Source organism: Quercus robur, chromosome 3 (assembly GCF_932294415.1).
Source record: "Quercus robur chromosome 3, dhQueRobu3.1, whole genome shotgun sequence".
In the NCBI taxonomy this organism is placed as follows: Eukaryota; Viridiplantae; Streptophyta; class Magnoliopsida; order Fagales; family Fagaceae; genus Quercus; species Quercus robur.
The window spans coordinates 19,627,543-19,646,522 of NC_065536.1; the positions used below are offsets into that span (position 1 = coordinate 19,627,543).

The 18,980-nt window shown below is 33.4% G+C and overlaps 1 long non-coding RNA gene across 1 annotated transcript; it reads left to right on the plus strand.

Annotated features, from left to right (window-relative positions):
• Window positions 1-3,142: 3,142 nt before the first annotated feature.
• On the plus strand, window positions 3,143-3,763 carry LOC126720055 (uncharacterized). Its single transcript, XR_007653228.1, has 3 exons — window positions 3,143-3,230; window positions 3,333-3,429; window positions 3,543-3,763. It is a non-coding gene; the product is annotated as an uncharacterized LOC126720055 (long non-coding RNA).
• Window positions 3,764-18,980: the final 15,217 nt, after the last annotated feature.

Here is an 18,980-nt window from a genome sequence, read left to right on the forward strand (position 1 = left end):
AGAGGCCCTCAACCCTCATCTCTTTCTCTTTTAAATAAATCTGATTTTTCTCTCTGTTCCACTTTTCTCTGCTCTCTAGTCTTAAGGGCTGATTCAAAATCTCTCTTTTATTTTGAAACACTTGACTTCACTCCAACTCTCCAAGTCTCCAACGGACCAAACACCAAACCTTGCTGGTTCTCATCTTCACACGTATCCCCGCTGAGTAGAGGATCGGAGTGTTATCGCTGGTCCGTCGCACCAAGGGCACCGTCTGCCGCCTCTCAGCCTTCAAGCACGACGACCGCGGTTTCGCTTTCCTCGTCAACAGGTTCGTGTCGCTCAAACAACCTTAAAAATCTATTCTTTCTCTTTTTTATTAGTTATTTAGATTCTTCAGTTCTGATTGTTTTTTAATGCTTTTAAGATTATTTGATTGCCTTATTGTATAAAGAGTGGTGAGGATTTAACGAATAATACAGACACCAAACAAAGTTTGTAACCTTTTGAAGTAAAAAAATATTTGAGGTGACAGATTGTGATTAGTGCACCGTTACTTTTATTGTACATCTGCAGTGAGTTTGAGCTCAAGCACCTCCTTTCCATGTAAGAACACTGTGATGTTGAGGAAGTTTGTTCAAAAACCATTGGCTATGTGTAACTAAGCAAAGTAAAAAAAAAAAGAAAAAAAAAAAAGAGAACTAAAGACAATGAGAGTCTCAGATTACTTCAATTGAAGTTGTGTCTATGATCTAGTTTTATTAAAAAAAAAAAAGATTTGGGAAAATGTTTTGGGCCTCCATGTTTTGAACAAGGACAATTTCTTTCAAATGCTTATAGTTATATCAGTTCTTAGTTTTGTCTTGACTCTTAAACATGCATACTTGCAATTTAAATGAAATCAATAAGTGCCATGTAATTTACCTTGATACAGAACACTGAGTGTCAAATGAAATCAGTACTAGTGAAGTAAATTCTTATGCATAATGATATTTCTTATTCTACAAAGCTCCAGTGTATGTGATTTTGCCCTTTAAGAGGTCAACTATAATGATCTTTCTTAGTATTAGTTTTTTTATGATTGTTTGTTTATGCTTAAATTTGATGTCATTAGGTCATGGAATCCTCTACTGATGCCCCCCCTTCCCAAACAACACCCGCTGCCCAAGCTGGACCTGCTGTCCAAGCTGAACCTATTCCCACTCCAACAAATGCTAAGGCACTTCCACCTAGACCTAGTGATAAAACCAAGGTGAGTGAGATAGCTGCTGATTGTGGTAATAATAGGAAAAAGTCTACTGCTTGGGATCATTTTGAAAAAATAAAAATGAGTGAGGGTCAATTTAAGGCTGTTTGCCATTATTGCCAAAAAACTTACCGTGCTAATAGTAAGGGTCATGGTACTACTAATTTATTGAATCATACACCAAACTGTGTTAAGAACCCTAATAGAGCTTCACTTAAAGGGCAACAAACCTTAGCATTTGAACCTAAAATGAATGGGGAGGAAGGGTTTAAGCTTGTACCAACAGCCTTTACTGTTGAGGCTTCTAGGAAGGCACTCGCAGAAATGATTATAATAGACGAGTTGCCTTTTAGGTTTGTTGAAGGGTATGAGTTTCAAAAATATTCAACAACCTTACAACCTAAGTTGCAAATTAGGGATATCCCATCTCGTCAAACTGTGGCTAGGGATGTGATTAGCATTTATGGTGTTGAGAGAGAGAAACTAAGGGAAGCCTTGAAAGGTCGTAGGGTGTGCCTTACTACGGACACATGGACTAGTATTCAAAATCTGAATTATATGTCCCTCACAGGTCATTTTATTGATGATGATTGGAACTTGCATAAGAGAATTTTGAATTTTTGTCAAGTGGAAGACCATAGGGGGGAGACTATAGGTAGAAAGATTGAGATGTGTCTGCGTGAGTGGGGTGTTGATGGCATATTCACCTTGACAGTGGATAATGCTTCCTCTAATGGTACTACCATTAAATTTTTACAAACAGTAACTAAAGATTGGAAGGGGACTGTTTTAGAACATGAGTTCTTGCACATGAGGTGTTGTGCACATATCTTAAATCTGATTGTGGGAGATGGTTTGAAAGAAATTGATGCGTCCATTGCTAGGGTGCGTGAAGCGGTGAGGTATGTGAAGTCCTCACCAAATAGAAATCAAACTTTTAGGAGTATTATGGAGAGATTAGGTATTGAATCCAAGTGTTTACTAAGTCTTGATGTACCAACTAGGTGGAACTCTACCTATCTCATGTTAGATATTGCTGAAAAATTTGAGAAAGTGTTCCTAAGAATGGACTTTGAGGATGATAGCTATTCTTCATACTTTTTGAACAAGGAAAATAGTGGTGGTTTGGGATCTCCTTGTGGGGTTGATTTTCAAAATTGTAGGACATTTGTGGGTTTCTTGAAACTTTTTTACAATGCAACAAAAAAGTTCTCCGGTTCTTTGTATGTGACTTCAAATACCTTCTTTGATGAAATGTTTGTGATTCAAGAGAATATTGCTCATTTAATTAAATCTCAAAATCATCTCTTGAAAAACATGGCAACTAAAATGGAAGCTAAGTTTGAAAAGTACTGGGGGAAAGGGGATAAAATTAATAAGCTTTTGTATGTGGTTGTGGTGCTTGATCCAAGGAAGAAAATGAAGTTTTTGAAGTTTTATTTTTCTGAAATTTATGGGGATGAAGTGGTTAATGAGATGGTTGACTTGGTGGAGAATTTCATGGCTAGGTTGTATGATGATTACTCTAGGGTTGATTCACCAAATGTGGTGCTACCAAGTGAGAATGAGAGGACACACATGGAAGGTGATACAGTTGGTTGTAGTGATCCATATGCAATGGTTAATTCATGATATGAGCGGTTTTTAGAGGTTGAGAAGTCTATAGGGTGTAGCAATGAGATGGAAAAATATTTGGTTGAAAATTGTGAGAGTAGAAGGGATGTGAAATTTGAGATTTTGGGGTGGTGGAAAGCCAATTCAGATAGGTACCCAGTGCTGTCCAAAATGGCTAGGGATGTGCTGACTGTACCTGTTTCTACAGTTGCTTCTGAATCGGCTTTTAGTATTGGAAGGCGCATACTTGATCCATTTCGAAGTTCACTCTCCCCTCTCATGGTTCAAAATCTTGTTTGTGCTCAAAATTGGCTGCAAGCTCATGTCTCAATTTCTTTTCGCAAGTCAAAGGACGAGATGGAGGCCTTGGAGGATGAATTTCATGAATTAGGTAATATGTTTAACTTCCAATCTTCTTGTCTACTAAGTGTTATTAAATGTGTCGTATACTTGAGCAAAATTTAATCTATTGTCTTAATTTTTTCTTTTCTAGTTTTAAATCAAGCAACAACAGCAGCAAGTTCTAGTTCCTGTTCAAACAAAGGTGGTACTCGTACCACAGTTAATATTGATGAATGATCACTGATTGGGTATGTTTCTGCCCTTATAATTTTTGTTCATATTGGTGTCCCTTTTGGTTATTCTGTAGCTCTTATTCTGTCTTTATATAGTATTGATAAATATTTTTCCCCTTGTATTGTAGGAGGATGGAAGGTCGCCTTTTGTATAGGAGGCATTTTTTTGGATATATTTTGAAGCTTTTTTGGACATATGTGTAGCTTTTCTAATTATAATTATACATGAACTCTTGTCTTGCTTAGAGGAAGGAAAACTTAGCATCTGTGTAGGCTTTCCTCTCTATAAGTTATGGACATGTTAACTATAGAAAATAGAGTAGTTCTCTACTGCCTTAGGAAAGCTATTTTTTGGAAATACTTAATAGTATTTCATAGTTGTAACTAATTATATATACTGCTGGGAATTGCCTACTGCTTTGGTAGTTTACTGCCTTGTGCAGTAACTGCCTTCTCTGCTGCCTCTATGGCTTTATATATCGAATTATGAAGATGATGTATTTTTAGTAGTGCTTGTAGCCTGTGTGGTTCTGGAAATTTATTTGATGTGTGGAATGGTTGGTAGGTACTAGGTATGTTTTCACCTTGACAGATTGATGAATGTGGAAACAAAATGGTACTGCCCAGGCCTTAAGGCTTAGGCAATTTGGAAAATATTTGTTATAAATTTATAATGTGTGGATGATGAACAGGTGGTAACAAAATGGTAATTGTGTTTTATTGATGAATGTGGAAACAAAATGGTACTGCCCAGGCCTCAAGGCTTAGGCAATTTGGAAAATATTTGTTATAATGTGTGGATGATGAGCAGGTGGTAACAAAATGATAATTGTGTTTTTATCTGTTTGATTAATGCCTAGGTTTTACATTCTATTGATATTTAACAGGTATCCAGATTTTACTTTGAATTCATACTCAATGAAGGCCCATTTTACATACTTTGAATTGATAATGTATTGATATTTTACATTCTGAGAAGTATGAATTTGGAGTTTTGGACAAATTATAGTAGAGATGAAGGCCCATTTTAAAAGAAATTTAGTAAAAAACAGGCCCAATCTGATATGTTAAGATTCAAAAACTATTAATTCCTTGAAAAGCCCAATAATTTCGACCAAAAGGCCCAAAAAAAATTAAATCCAATAAAATTTACAGAAAAGGCCCAATAAGAGGTCCAACCCGCCAAACCGATGATCCGACCCATTCGAACCGATGATCCGACCCGACGGGTTTAACCCATATTTCGATTGATTGCGGGTCCGTTTTTCAGTGACCCGACCCAATTGGGTCGAGTGCGGGTTGGGCCCAAACCCGGGCTGACTCGACCCGTGGACAGCCCTAGATGGGAAGTGTTTTAAGTTAACGTCGTTTAAGGATTTTAGTTAAATAGCCACGTGGCTGAAATTTAAGTGGGGTACCTTAGGTGCAGTTAAGTGGGGAACCTAAGGTACTGTACCTAAGTTTTGCCCTTAAAATATTATTAAAAATTCACTGTAGCACTCATCACTCATACCACATCAGATTATAATTTAAAATATTTATTTCTCAATTTTAACAAAAGAAAAAATATGAGTTAAAAATTTTAAAAAAATAAGAACACACCAGAACATAAGAACAAGAACAGAAAACCATATTTAGGTTGCGTTTGGCTCAATTAAAATGATTACAAAGTGTTAAATATTTTCAAGTGAAAATATTTTTTAGAAATGAAAATAATTTCAGGTGTTTGGTCACATCACAAAAAATGTTTTGGAAAATATTTTAAGGTGTTTGATTGTGTTTCTAAAAATCCTCTAGAAAACACATTCTCTCACATTTTCTTAGTTTCCAAACAAATATTATAATAGGAAATCTGAATATATAAACCAAATCAACAAAAAAACATAATAAAAAAAATTCAGTCTTCCTCAAAAATAAGCATTGATTGTGAGAGAGGGAGAGGGAGAGATAGATTGAGTGAAAGAGAGAGGTAAAGGACCATAGATTGGTGGGTGGGTTTGAAGGAGGCGAGATGGGCGGGTGGGTTTGACAGCGGCGAGATCGGCAGGTGGGTCTGATAGCGGCAAGATTGGTGGGTGGGTCTAAAGGAGGCGACGACGACGAGATTGGTTTGTAGATTAGAGATCGTGTTAGCTTCTCGACTTTGGTTGGTCAGAGGGAAAGAGAGAGGAAGAGAGAAGAGAAAGCTTCCTTGACCGGCGGTGTAGATCTGTGGCAAAGACGATGACGGTTCGGTGAGGCTGAGGCCTGAACTTGTGGCACGATCAGACTGGCGAAGGTTAGGTTGTCTTCTTCACTGTCCAAATGTTTATTCTTTCATTTTCTTGGCAACCAAACAAAGACTGAAAAAGAATTGAGAAATGATTTGGCTTGGGTTTGGGGATGGGGGCTTTGGAATTTATGATTTTATGCTGAATTTTCTAGGTTTATGAACTTGGTTTCTGGGTTTATGAATTTTATTTGTTGGAGGTTTCGTTGTTGATTGAAAGATGAGAAAATCTGGGTTTGAGTTGTGATTTTGTATATTTGGGTTTTGTGGTTTGAGAAAATCTGAGAAGATCTGCTGCTAGGTTTGTGTTTGTGTTCTTGCTGGAGATCGATTTGTGTTTGTGTTTGTGTTTGGTTGACAAGAAAGGGCAAGAAAATGCAAGTAAATCTGGGCATGTGTTCTTATGTTTAAAATCTGGGTTTGTGTTATTTGGTGTTCTTGTTGAAAATGAACATAGATCTTGATGTATTTTTGGATTTTAATTTTATTTTTTCAATTTTAAATTTGTTAAAAACTTAAGAAGGTTAGATTTATTATTATTATGTTATCTAATGAGTGCTATAGTGAATTTTTAATAATATTTTAATCCCTCCGTTAGTCACCTCAGGTATTTCTGTTTGTTGATTGACGGAAAGGACTAAAATAACACGCGTTAATTGGTTTAGGGACTAAAAGTGGTGAATTGAAAATGTAGGGACCAAAATGAAAAAAAGCCAAAATGTAAGGACTAAAAGTGCATTTACGCCTTTATTTATTAACAATTACGTTAAGGGCATTCGTAAATATGATAGTTTTTATAATATGGTTTATTAACAATTATTTTAAGAGCATCTAATTTAAGTGTATATGTGTATGAAACTCTTTCATAGAGACTTGAATCTTGGCCCTTACCCCCCACACCTCACAATTACTTATATTTGTGGAGTGAGCGCCCAAGGTGCACATTAGTTGAATTTGAAACATTATTCCTAAATGAATGCTAGTAATAATATAGTATATAACAGGGAAATCAACAAAAATGGCATCCCATATTTTCCTAAATGAATTTAATTAGGAAAATATTTTCCTAAACGTTACTCACTACTTACTCCTAAATGAATGCTATGTGCCTAAATTATAGCATAGAAATGTCACTGGCTACCATGAAGAAGTAGCCCTATAAATAAGACCCCAATCTAAAACATTTAGGGCCCGTTTGGTTTAGAGATAAATCAATTTTCATATCTCAGTTTTCATAACTCATAACTCAGTTCTCAATTTTTGAAAACACCCATTTGCTATTTCCTATTTCCATCACTTTAACTCAAATTTTTGAGTTTTGAGTGATGGAAACACGTGTTGAAAACCAAGCCAAACACAAAATTTTTTGTGGAACCCATGTGTTTTGAGAACTCAGTTATGAAAATTGAGTGACATGATCCAAAAATCCACTCATCCAATCAGGCTCTTAGTTATCTCCCACCAACAAAAAATCTCAATCAGCAAAACATCATGAGTTCTTTCATTAGATTAGCATCATTGCTACTTCTCTTGCTGGTAACTACGTGTGAATGAGAATTTCTTCCAGCTAAGGTACATATGAAAATCTCTAATGATTTGGAAAATGGTTTGGTCTTGAACCTCCATTGCCAATCCAAGAACAACGATCTTGGAGTCCATGCACTTTCTAAAGGTGGCACATTTGAATTTGTTTTCCGCCCTAATTATTGGGGCTCTTCACTATCACATAGATGGACATCGATGCAAACACGATTGCTCATGTAAAAGAGAGTGGCCCTTGTCTCTTCAATCATAAGAATGGCAGCCAAAATGGCAAAATACCCCTTTCGTTGAAAAGTTTCAGCAAAATGCCCCATATTTTGAAACTCGATTTAAAAAAAATCGAGTTTCAATGAAAAACTTGATTTGGCAAAAATCGAGTTACTTGAAAAAAACTATATGGAACTTGAGTTCCATGTAGGTTTTTTTTGAATTTTATTTTTTTAAGTTTGATTGCCTATGACTCGATTTTCTAAAAATCAAGTTTTTCATTGAAACTTAATTTTTAGAAAATCGAGTTTAAAACATAAGTATTTTCCTAAATAGTTTCAGAACATGGGCATTTTGCTACATAGTTTGTACGGAAGGGATATATCCTCATTTTGGCCTAAGAGTGGCCAATATGATATTTGTTACCCGTGGAAATAATGCCATAAAAAAATTACCATCCCTAGTCTAGTGCTTCTTTTTGGATTTTGCTTCTCCTTTAGAATAAAGGGAAATTCCACATTATTCACTCTTTATTCTTGAATTAATGTGTCGAGGTTTGTTTCTTGAATTAATGTGTTTCTTGAATGTTATTGCTATCGTTTTTCATTTCTTATATGCAAAAATGATTTAACAACCTTCTATCATAATAGGGTGAGAGTTATCAGTATGGATTAGATTTGTGCAAATTGCAATTACAGTATTGAAAATCTTTTTGCATGGATTACCGGATAGAATAAATAAATAATCATTTTTTGATCACTTTTGTTATTTCCAAAACTGGGTCGTTTTGGTTGTTTCACTTCACATTTGGAAAAGAAAAAAAAAAAAAAAAAAAAATCCATGCCAATCAGGTTCGTTTTGGTTTTTCTTTATTTTTCTTTGTTTCACAACTTTGTCCTTTTCTTGATTCATGACTGTAGTTAAATTTCAACTTATTTGGTATTTTCCGGCATTATAGTTGTTTTGTTTTACAAATCCATAGTGTATTATATTTTGCATATAGTTTAATTGAATTCATAAACATTTGTAGTGCCTTATGAAGCATTGATATGACATTTGTAAGAAATAAGGAGGGCAGAAAGTTTTTAGACTATATTCCACTGTACAGAAGGTTTGTATTGCTATTTGGAATTCTGGACTTTCGGTATCTATGTTTGAAATTTCACCATCTGATACACAAAAATAAATTGTCTTAATAGGTCAATAATATATGCTCTATGTTAACTACAATAACAATAAAGCATGAGCCATTAATTGAGGCTAGGTGTATCTTTTTTGGGGCAATTTGTCCTATCTAGAGATCATTTTTCATCACCTCCCTTCTTGCCATAAAATAGAAATAATAAAAATTATTGTCTACAATGGCCAAATGGATTGAACTATGTTGTCATGAATAACTTTATTTCCTCATAATATATGCTATATATGTTTTCCTGACTGCTACTACGGACTTCATTGGCATTACTTTCCAATTTATTTGAGTTACACTCATCCCACTCTTTTGAGGAAAGATTCAAGTATGAATTTGATTTGATTTCAAATTATTTATTTATTTTACTTGGTTTTGAAAGTTGAGAAACTAAATTGGCAGAATTAATAGTTGACACTAATGAGGACCAAATTGAACTTTACCAAATAGTTGAATGACAAAAATAGTAATTTAACATTTTTTACAACATTCAATTTCAGTTAAATCATTTTAATAAAAAAATGTAACAAACCCCAAATTATACCTCAATTATTAAGAGATCAAATAACTAAACGACATACCACCGCACACCCTTGGTGCAGTGGTCACTCCACAAGTATAAATGCTTGTGGGGTGTGGGGGGCAAGGGCCGGGGTTCAAGTCTCCAGGAGGGAGTTTCACACACATATACACTTAGATTAGGCTAGAGTAGAGATTCTATCTTGTATCAAAAAAAAAAAACTAAACAACATAAAAGAATTAAAACCTTAAAATCCATTTCTAACTTCATCAAATTAATGCTTGCTTGGTAACCCCTACAAAATTTGAACCCTCACCCATATATAAAATCAACCACAGTGGAAATGAAGTCCCTAAACACATTTTATATTCAACCAAACCAATAACACAAAATCCCAAATTGAAGTTCACAAAACAGAAACTCTGAACTACTCACAGGAGGTTTTGCTGCCAACATAGGAAAGATCAATAGGTAGTACCAAAGCCAGTGATAAAAGAGTGTTAACACTAGTATCTATGTTGCACGGACACGGACATGACACGGACACGGATACGGGGATACGGCAATTTTTGAAAAATAAGGACACGACACGGCGGGGACACTGCGGTTAAATAATTAATTAAATTTTATATTTAGGCAAATTTTTTAATATTTTTAGACATAAAATACGTTTATGTCTAGAATTTAAATTATGTAAAAACTACAAATAAGTAAACTAACACCCAAAGTAGTACAATAATAAACATAAAATCTTCAAGCACTTTCAGTATTCATTTTAGTAAAATCACCTACAATATTTAACTTTAATAAATAAATAAAACTATAGCAGGACACACAAAAACAAATTTATAAGTTATAACTAATATATAAAAAAAATATATATAAAATAAATAGGACAGAGAGCACCCACAGGCCACAGCAGCAGTTAAAAAAAAAAAAAAAAAAAACACGTTATAAATAAGTGAGTAACAGTACATTCACCAAAATTAATATTGGAAAGAAAGAAAGAAAAAAAAACAGAGAGAGAACAGAGAAGAGAATCAAGAGATTGGTCCGCGCCGAGAGAGAGAGAGATCGGAAGAGACAGAGGATAGAGGGCACAGTGTCGACGTCGGAGCTCGCCGATCGGCCCAATCTAACTCCGGCGAGGGACAGAGGGCAGCGGCAGCGACAGAGGGAGGGTGGGTTAAGAAGAACTTGAGATGTGGTTTCAACTTTCAGTCTAAGAGACTCTAAACTTGCTTTATTATTTTAGGGTTATCACAAAATCAATGGTATTGGTAAGTTCACCGGTCAAAATCTGTGAATTTTTTTTTTTTCATTGCTGGCGTGTCGGACGCGTCGGAACCGCGTCGGTGTCGTGTCGGAGCCGCGTCGGCGCTGTGTCGGAGCCGTGTCGGAGAAGTGAAAAAAAAAAAAAAAAAGGGACACCGCCGAGCACCAAAATCTGGTGCGTCGTCCCCGTTCTGGTGTTCGACACGTGTCGGACGCAGACACGACACCAAAAATGGCGTGTCCGTGCAACCTAGACTAGTATAGACCATTTAAGTATAAATTTTGTATGTAACATTAATTAACAGGGGTAGTGGAGACAGGAGAGCGGTCTGCACCTTCACTAAGAGGCTGTAAGAAGTTGCTAGTGCCTATAAACTGGTTGGGAGGTCAGAAGGAAATGGAAAGATAGTCAAGTGCAAGTCATGAAAATTATACATTTTTATTTTAGGTTTACATTGAATTATTGATTTAAATCTTACATTGTAAACTAAACAAATGTATACATATTTGTAAAAAGTATATAAAATTGTACATTTTTTTACAAATATGTAGAACATTATATTTATTTGTTTAGCTTTAAATATAAATATTACATTATTAGTATAATGTAAACTAAGAAATTTCCATTATATATTTATTTTATTCTAATCAAATAAACTCTTTTTTTTTTTTTTTGGGATACTTTTATCTGATTAATAAAGACACTACCTCTTTTCCCTTTTACAAATAAATAAAGGCACTGCCTTTTAAATTAAAAATTAAAAAAACATTTTCTTTTTTCAAATAAATTTGATTATACTATATATCTACAATAGGTCCATGAGAGAGATGTTCTATAGCCTAGCACATGAGATACCGTCCCAACCCTAAAAATAAAATGTAGGACAAAAAATGGTATTTTTTCGATTTTTTATTTTTATTTTATTTTAATACATAGAAGAAAAAAAAAATACCCTTCAATTTTAAACACTCAAAAAAATCACCCACATCATTGATCATTCATCTTCAATACGACGAGTGGTAAAAGTTGTTGATTTATAATGCCAAAGTAACCGACTTGTCGTTTGTTGACTGCTATTAAAATTGCAGTTTAACCAGGCAATTTTAAAAAACGGCGTGTCGTAGCGCCACTGCCACCGACTCAGGTATAGCGGTCACTTGGGTTTTAACTTTTAAATACTCTCCGTCCCAGAGCGGGATTAGGAATTCGTGATCTAACCTGATATATATATCAAGTTGCTATTTCTCTCCTGAGGAAACAAAAGAAAAGCCATAGTTTCCTTTCTTTCTTTCTTTGTTTAATTACTATTATTGTGCTTCTGGGTTCAACAATGAGAAGTGAGATGAGGAAGAATAAGGCGTTTTTGTCTATGTTGGGGGACTTGAGTCATCATGATACGGAGGGTCATACTATTGCTCCCAATTGGTATCACTTTGACACCTTGGTTGAGGTTTCATGTGTAGCCATTGAGAAATTTCACAAGTTTCAGAGGTTGATCCAAGAAAGGGCTCTCAAGAATCCAATTCTTGTGCAAGAAAACACACTCAAGAACCCAGTTTTTGTCCAAGAAAAGGTCATGGGCTCTGCTTTTCCTGTTAAAGCAGATGGAAACAATGGTAGAAGAAAGCGAGAAAGACTTGGTACTGATAGGGATGATCAAGATTGGGGTTTGGGTTTGGAAGCCAAGAAAAAGAAGAACATGATTCCAATCAAGAAATTGATACCAGGTCAGAACCCGCCTTTCTATATACCCAAAGAGTTCCAGGATGTGATCAAATCAATGGATGGGCGTGATGAATTGTTGGTAATTCAAAAATCCCTGTTCAAGACTGACTTAACTGAGGGTAACAGTCGGTTGTCGATACCTTTGAGACAAATCGTGAGGATGGATTTCTTGACTGAGGAAGAGAAAGAGGAGCTTAGAGCAGAGCAATAAATCCCAGCATGACTGATCGATCCCAAACTCAAGATTGGTGATATAGTTTTGAAGCAGTGGGACATGCCAAAGGACACTGGAAACACGAGTTCAACATATGCACTGAGGACCTATTGGAACAAAGTTTTGGAGTCAAATAAATTCAAGATAGGTGATTTACTGCAAGTTTGGTCATTCCGAGTTGGCGAACAAGCTTCTGATGCTTCTTCTTCTGGTATAAACAAAGGACAACTCTGTTTTGCTCTTGTAATGGTTGGGAGAGCAAAAAGTGACAAAACAAATACATGAAACTATAATTGTTTTTTGTTTTTTTTGTTTGTTTATAATTTGTGTTCAAATTTTGTAGTGGTCTAGACATCCACTAGCATATGGGGTTTATGGATCGGTTGTGTCTAATGTGGTGGCTCATACACCTCTTCATCTTGTACTTCATTACTAACTAATCGCTAACCTGTGTCATGCATGAGAATCAACTTATTTGTGAGGTAAACTAAAATAATTTTATAAAAAATTTAAGAAATTACACCATTGCATGATTTTCTCTTGTATAACTTCAATTTGTGTTACAATTTGATGAAGAAGCCATTGCTTGAACGTGCAATGGCTTACAATTTTTTTTTTAGACAGTTTAAGATATTGCAAAAAAAAAAAAAAAAAAACTCAAATATTTAGATATTAAAACTTCTGAAAAACCAAAAAATATTAAAGAATCAGATAATTCATTGCTTAGAAATTATTGAAACAAAACAAAATATATATGACTAAACAATAGAGAAATATAAAAGAAAGATGGGTTACATTCAAATGAATAATTTCAATTATTGCAAACTTTTTTATCTTGTAAAAATTGGCTAAAGAGAGTTTGGTGGTTTATATACAAAAATTACTTTTTAAAAAATACATGAAAAATCATAAAATAAAATTGTTTTTTAACAAAGTAGAGGAAAAGAAAATAACATAGGAAGAACTCATACCTCTACTTGGCTTTAAAAAAAATATTGGGGTTTGCTTTGCTTTTATAGTATTCATGATTAACCTCACAAATTTAGAGATAAATTATTAATGTTGGAGTTTGAGTTTGAGTTTAAATTAGACTTGTTAGAGAGATAGAGTTTCACTCCTTGTTAAGTTTGGATTAAAGAAAAAAAAATTGTTTAAAAAAATGATAATGATGAGTTTGAGTTTAAGTTAGACTTGTTAGAGAGATAAAATTTCACTCTTTGTTAAGTTTGGACTAAAAAAAAATAATTTTATTTAAATATTGTGTTGACGTTGAAAATTATGAGAGTTTCAGAAACTTTGGTTTTATATATACATATAAAAGAGAGAGAGAGAGAGAGAGAGAGAGAGAGAGAGAGAGAGAGAGAGAGAGAGAGAGAGAGAGAGAGAGAGAGAGAGAGAGAGAGAGAGAGAGAGAGAGAGAGAGAGAGAGAGAGTTTCACTCTTTGTTAAGTTTGGATTAAACAAAAATAATTTTGTTTAAAAAAGAAATGATAATGATGAGTTTGAATTTAAGTTGGACTTGTTAGAGACATAGAGTTTCACTCCTTATTAAGTTTGAACTAAACAAAAATAATTTTATTTAAATATTGTACTGACGTGAAAAATTGTGAGAGTTTCAGAAGTTTCGGTTATACATATATATATCATATTATATCATATCATATCATATTATATATAATAAAAGTTGGGCTTAGACGCTTTGGTTGCACCAAGTGTTTTCACCAAATTGCAGAAATTTTAATAAATTTTTAGATTTTAAGAATAGATATATACATATTTTTTGGATAAATATGACAAATCAAGTAATGAAAAAAAGTAGTATTTGATTTACAACTATAATAGTTGTGATTATCTAAAATGTTATCAACAAAACCTAAAATCAATAGAATAGAATTACCTAAGGATAGAATTTAAATAAAAAAGAGAGATAAAAAAAACGTAAAAGAAAAAAAAGATCGAATCTGCACTTTTTTTCCTACATTTCTTTAAAAAATGTAAAAGGAAAAAAAAGATAGAACTTGAATTTTTTTTTCCTACGTTTTTTTTTATTTTTTATATTTTATATTTTTTTTATGGATAAATTTGCATCTTATGTCATCTTTTTCCTAATAATAAAGTAAAAAAAAAAAAAGTATTTGAGTTTCACCTAAAATACTTCTTTTTGTTCATATTATCTTCTTCACAGCCTAAAATTCTCACTATATATACACACAATTTTTTGATGTTTCATTATTTCTAATACATACTTTACAATTATTTGTTATATTCTTCTTTTCTCCTCTTTGCTTTACCTACAACCTTGCGGGTATTTTTTTTCTTCATCAAATTGAATAGATTTTGTGTATTTGTTGCCTTTTAATCATATATAATATAATTTTTATCAACACTTTGTATTTGTTGACTTTTTATTATATATAATATGATTTTGTGAATCCCAGCAGCACTGTTTACGGTAAAGTTTCTAATATGACCTTTTTCTAAAAATTTATTTATTCGATTTGTAGAGGGTTGTCATGTCAAGGAAACTGTTATTTTAGAATGGTTATGTAGGTTTTATTCTCTGGTTTTTTTTCTTTTATTTTTTTTCCCTTTTTGCTTCATGTGTATTTTTTGCTTTCTTATTAGATGAAAAGAGAGCTATTTCTAAGAGTATGTAGAAATAGCTATATATTACTAATAAGAGTCTAATCAATATTGCATTTTTTTTTTTAAGATTTAAAATGATAAGACATGTTAAAAAAAAAAAAAAAATCCTTAGAAACATGGATAAGTTTCTTTTCCTATAATTTCTAAGTTATTAAAAATCATAATTTGATTACAATCTAAATTCTTCTTCTTATCTATGTAATCCTTATTTTTTACGTGTAGTGTTACCATTAGTATTTTATTTAAAATTATAGATAAAAAATAATTTTAGAAAAAAAACCCATTTTTTATAGATTTTTTTTTAATTTATTAATTTTCTCCCTTTGTTTTTCCCAATACTCCACCAAAGTACGTGAATCATAGTTTTTTTTTTTTTTTTTTTTTTTTTTTTTAAGTACAATATTAAGATAGGTTATGTGGGGCCAGGGAACTTATGATTCGGCCCACGCTCTACTAGGGCCCAGGGCCCGTGCCGAGGAGGGTATTTGCCGAAGAAGAATGGAGAAAGGCCGAAATGCCGAGGGCATAGCCGAGGATGACCCTGTCCTCGGCGCTCCAAGACTTTAAAGGGAAGAACAACATCTCGTTGAAGGCTGCCTCCAAAAAGCCCCCTAAAGGAGATGAGAGTAGAATGGGACCCACGTGGGGGTACGGTGCGAAACTGGTTCAGGGTAAATGCATCCCCTCCGCATTAAATGCACCCGCCAACGTCCTAACCATGTTAATGAGAAAAGACGCCTCGACAGGGTGACTTCGATCATCGCAACTAACAAAAAGTAAGGAGGAACAGCTGATGGGACGGGTACTAAAGTAGGCACCTGCCTGATCAACAAGTGGAGGGCTAAGATCAACCAAGAAGGGCTATATAATGTGAAGGTTGATGCACCAAGAAAGAGGCTGGGAAAAAAGGCCAAGAACCAGAGCCTCCCAGACCACCTCAAGGAGAAAGATTCCTCGAGCGAACACGGCCTAATTCTGTACGAACAAGATGACTAACCCTCGCCCGGTGACCAAGACCTAGCCTTTCAAACCCACGCTCTATAAGTGATATTGTTTGGGCCTTTTTACGTGCGAACCCAACATTATTATGGGTCGTTACAAATTGTGTCCTTACAGGTTCAAATATTTTGCTCATTTGCAGTGGTATGCCAACTGAATGCGTTCATGTGAATTAGCCGTGTGTCCTTATTCTCTCCTTTGAATAATTTTTCTTTATTTAAATTGCCATAATCCTTCATATCCTAGAGGAATCTATACATGGATTATGTGCGAAATACACTAATAATGTTTCTAAACTTTAACAATATATAATTGATTAGAATTTCACATAGGATAGGTGCAACCTTGCAGGTAATTTTTTTTTTCTTTCATCAAATTGAATAGATTTTGTGTATTTGTTGCCTTTTTTTTGTTCATATCATCTTCTTCACAATCTAAAATTCCCACTATATATACACAGTTTTTTGGTGTTTTATTATTTCTACTACATACTTTACAATTATTTGCTATATTCTTCCTTTCTCCTCTCTGCCCTACCTACAACCTTGCAGGTAATTTTTTTTTCTTTCATCAAATTGAATAGATTTTGTGTATTTGTTGCCTTTTTATTATATATAATATGATTTTTATCAACAAGTTTTATAGATAGGCTAAAATTCTATGTTTGATCACACCTTTTAGTATTTTTTAGAAGTCAATATAGCAAGTAATATATTTGTATTTTTTTAATTTCTTATTACATGATTATTTGTTGTTGACATCAATATTTTATAATGGATTTAATTTGTAATGGCTTTTTTTGGTGCTTTGTTCCATGTAATCTATATTATTTAATTAAAAGCAAAATTTGCTATTAAACATGAAATTGGATACGAGAGAATCCATTCTATGTAAGTTATAAGGACCAGATTTGATGTCTCAATCGAAGGTATGAAGGGACTTAGGCCCAAAAAGCCCAAAACAATGAATTTGTAGAGGATGGGTTAGAAAACTAGGTTTTAGTCAACCAAATAACAAGTTAGGTAGGTTTGATGACACAAGAATGAAAATACATAAGTGTAAACTGAAGAAAAAATGTTTTCGGCGAAGTCCGAGGACACTGGTTGTTATATAATGTTCTCAGGTAATGTTATAAGACTAGTTCTAGATTGCTACAATGTTTCTTTCTTGATTTTTTTGATCTCCCAATCTCATTGCCCCCTCCTTCTTTTATTCTGTCTTTCCTTTTCATCTCCACCTTTCACGTGTATACCAGATAGTCGATGTGGATACTTGTCCCATCAGCACTCCCCATAAATCCTTATGTAGTAGTTGTAAGGCTGAAATCCACTGTTCAGGCATCACTTCCACATTAATGCGGCCAGAGAGTTAGCTACAATGCATGTAATGCGATGGCAGCAACTTTCCTTAGATATTTTAGGACTCCTCCCTACCTAATGTCTCTGCAATGCTTATCCGCTCCAACTAAATTTCCGAGATCATTACCCTTGTTGACAGACCATCTTTTAGGACCTCGGCTTCGTTTAGCCGAGGACGCATTCATCCTCGGCCCACTCTCATGAGCCATTATGACCAAAACTAACCTCTTTATTCATCAACACAGTCTCTTCTGATAAAGACTCCTTCTCCTCAGACAGATCCTTGTTCTCGACTTGGGCCACAAACCCAATATACAGGTAGATAATGAATTTTTGGGCCCAAAAGCCCTACATAAGTCTATCTTTACTTAACTTCGTTTTTTTTTTTAAGTTCAAAAATTTGGATATTTTTTCATTAATGAATTGAGGTTTTGGCTTAATTTTGTTTTCAACCATTTCAATTATTGAATTCATTATTTTTTCATATGTAATATTAATATCTCTGTTTTTTTTTTTTTTTTTTTTTTTTTTTTTTTTTTTTTATGATAAAAAAATAATACATGTGTTCTTAAAGGCTAAAACAAAATACAATTACAAACATTACTTTAAGTTAGGGTGTTATATCTATTTATTAGTAAGTTATAATGTTACATTAAGTTAAAGTATTATATTTTTATTTATTAATTTAGAATGTTACATATGGATACATATGTTGGTTTAGGGTTGATATAACTTATAACCATTTGAATGAAATCAACACTAAAACAAATGATTTAAATATCAAAATAAGAAATAAAAATTAAATTTCTTTTAAGTGTACAAGTACAATTTATTTTTTAATCTTAAATTTTGAATTAATTCTTTTTTCATTTTATTTGTTATTAAATTTAATTATATTATCAAAATATTTTTTATTAAACCGTGCATCGCACGGGCATAATACTAATATATATATATATATATATATAGATAAATCTCTGTCTTCTTTTTTAAGTAAATCTATGTATATTCTGTGTTCTTGAAAAGGACGAAGTAAAAGGAAAGAAAAAGTAGGGAAGTCATATTCTTATGCTCATTTAGTTTTTAGAGAAATAGAAAGTGAGCTCAATTAAGCTGAATAGTAGTCTTGGTCTTAACTGAGAGAAGGATTTTGTTTTATAGATCATATATAATGGGAAATATGAGTTTTTACTTTTTAAGGAATCTTTTTTCTCTTCTTTTGCAACGTTTTCTGAAATGTAAATAGTGCAAATATAATTGATGGATGTTCCCTAATGAGAGCTACAAGCCAACAACCCATTTAAGGTTGAATTGTTAGAAAAAAGTAATGTTGTGGCGCAATAAGAATTTTGCAAAATTAAATGCAATTCTTCCATTATTATTTATGTAGTATAGATTGGGTCAATCATACATTTTTCAACATTACTGTACTCACACAAATGCTTTCAATTAATCTACTCCAATCTGTTATTTAAAAAAAAAAACTACTCTACTCCAATAGGTTTTTAAGAGTAGCATAACCTACAAAATATAATTGTTTAAAAGCACAAACAAGGAAAAACTATAGACGTTTTTTGTTGTCAATATTTTTGGACATCCTTTAGAAATTAATTTCGATTTG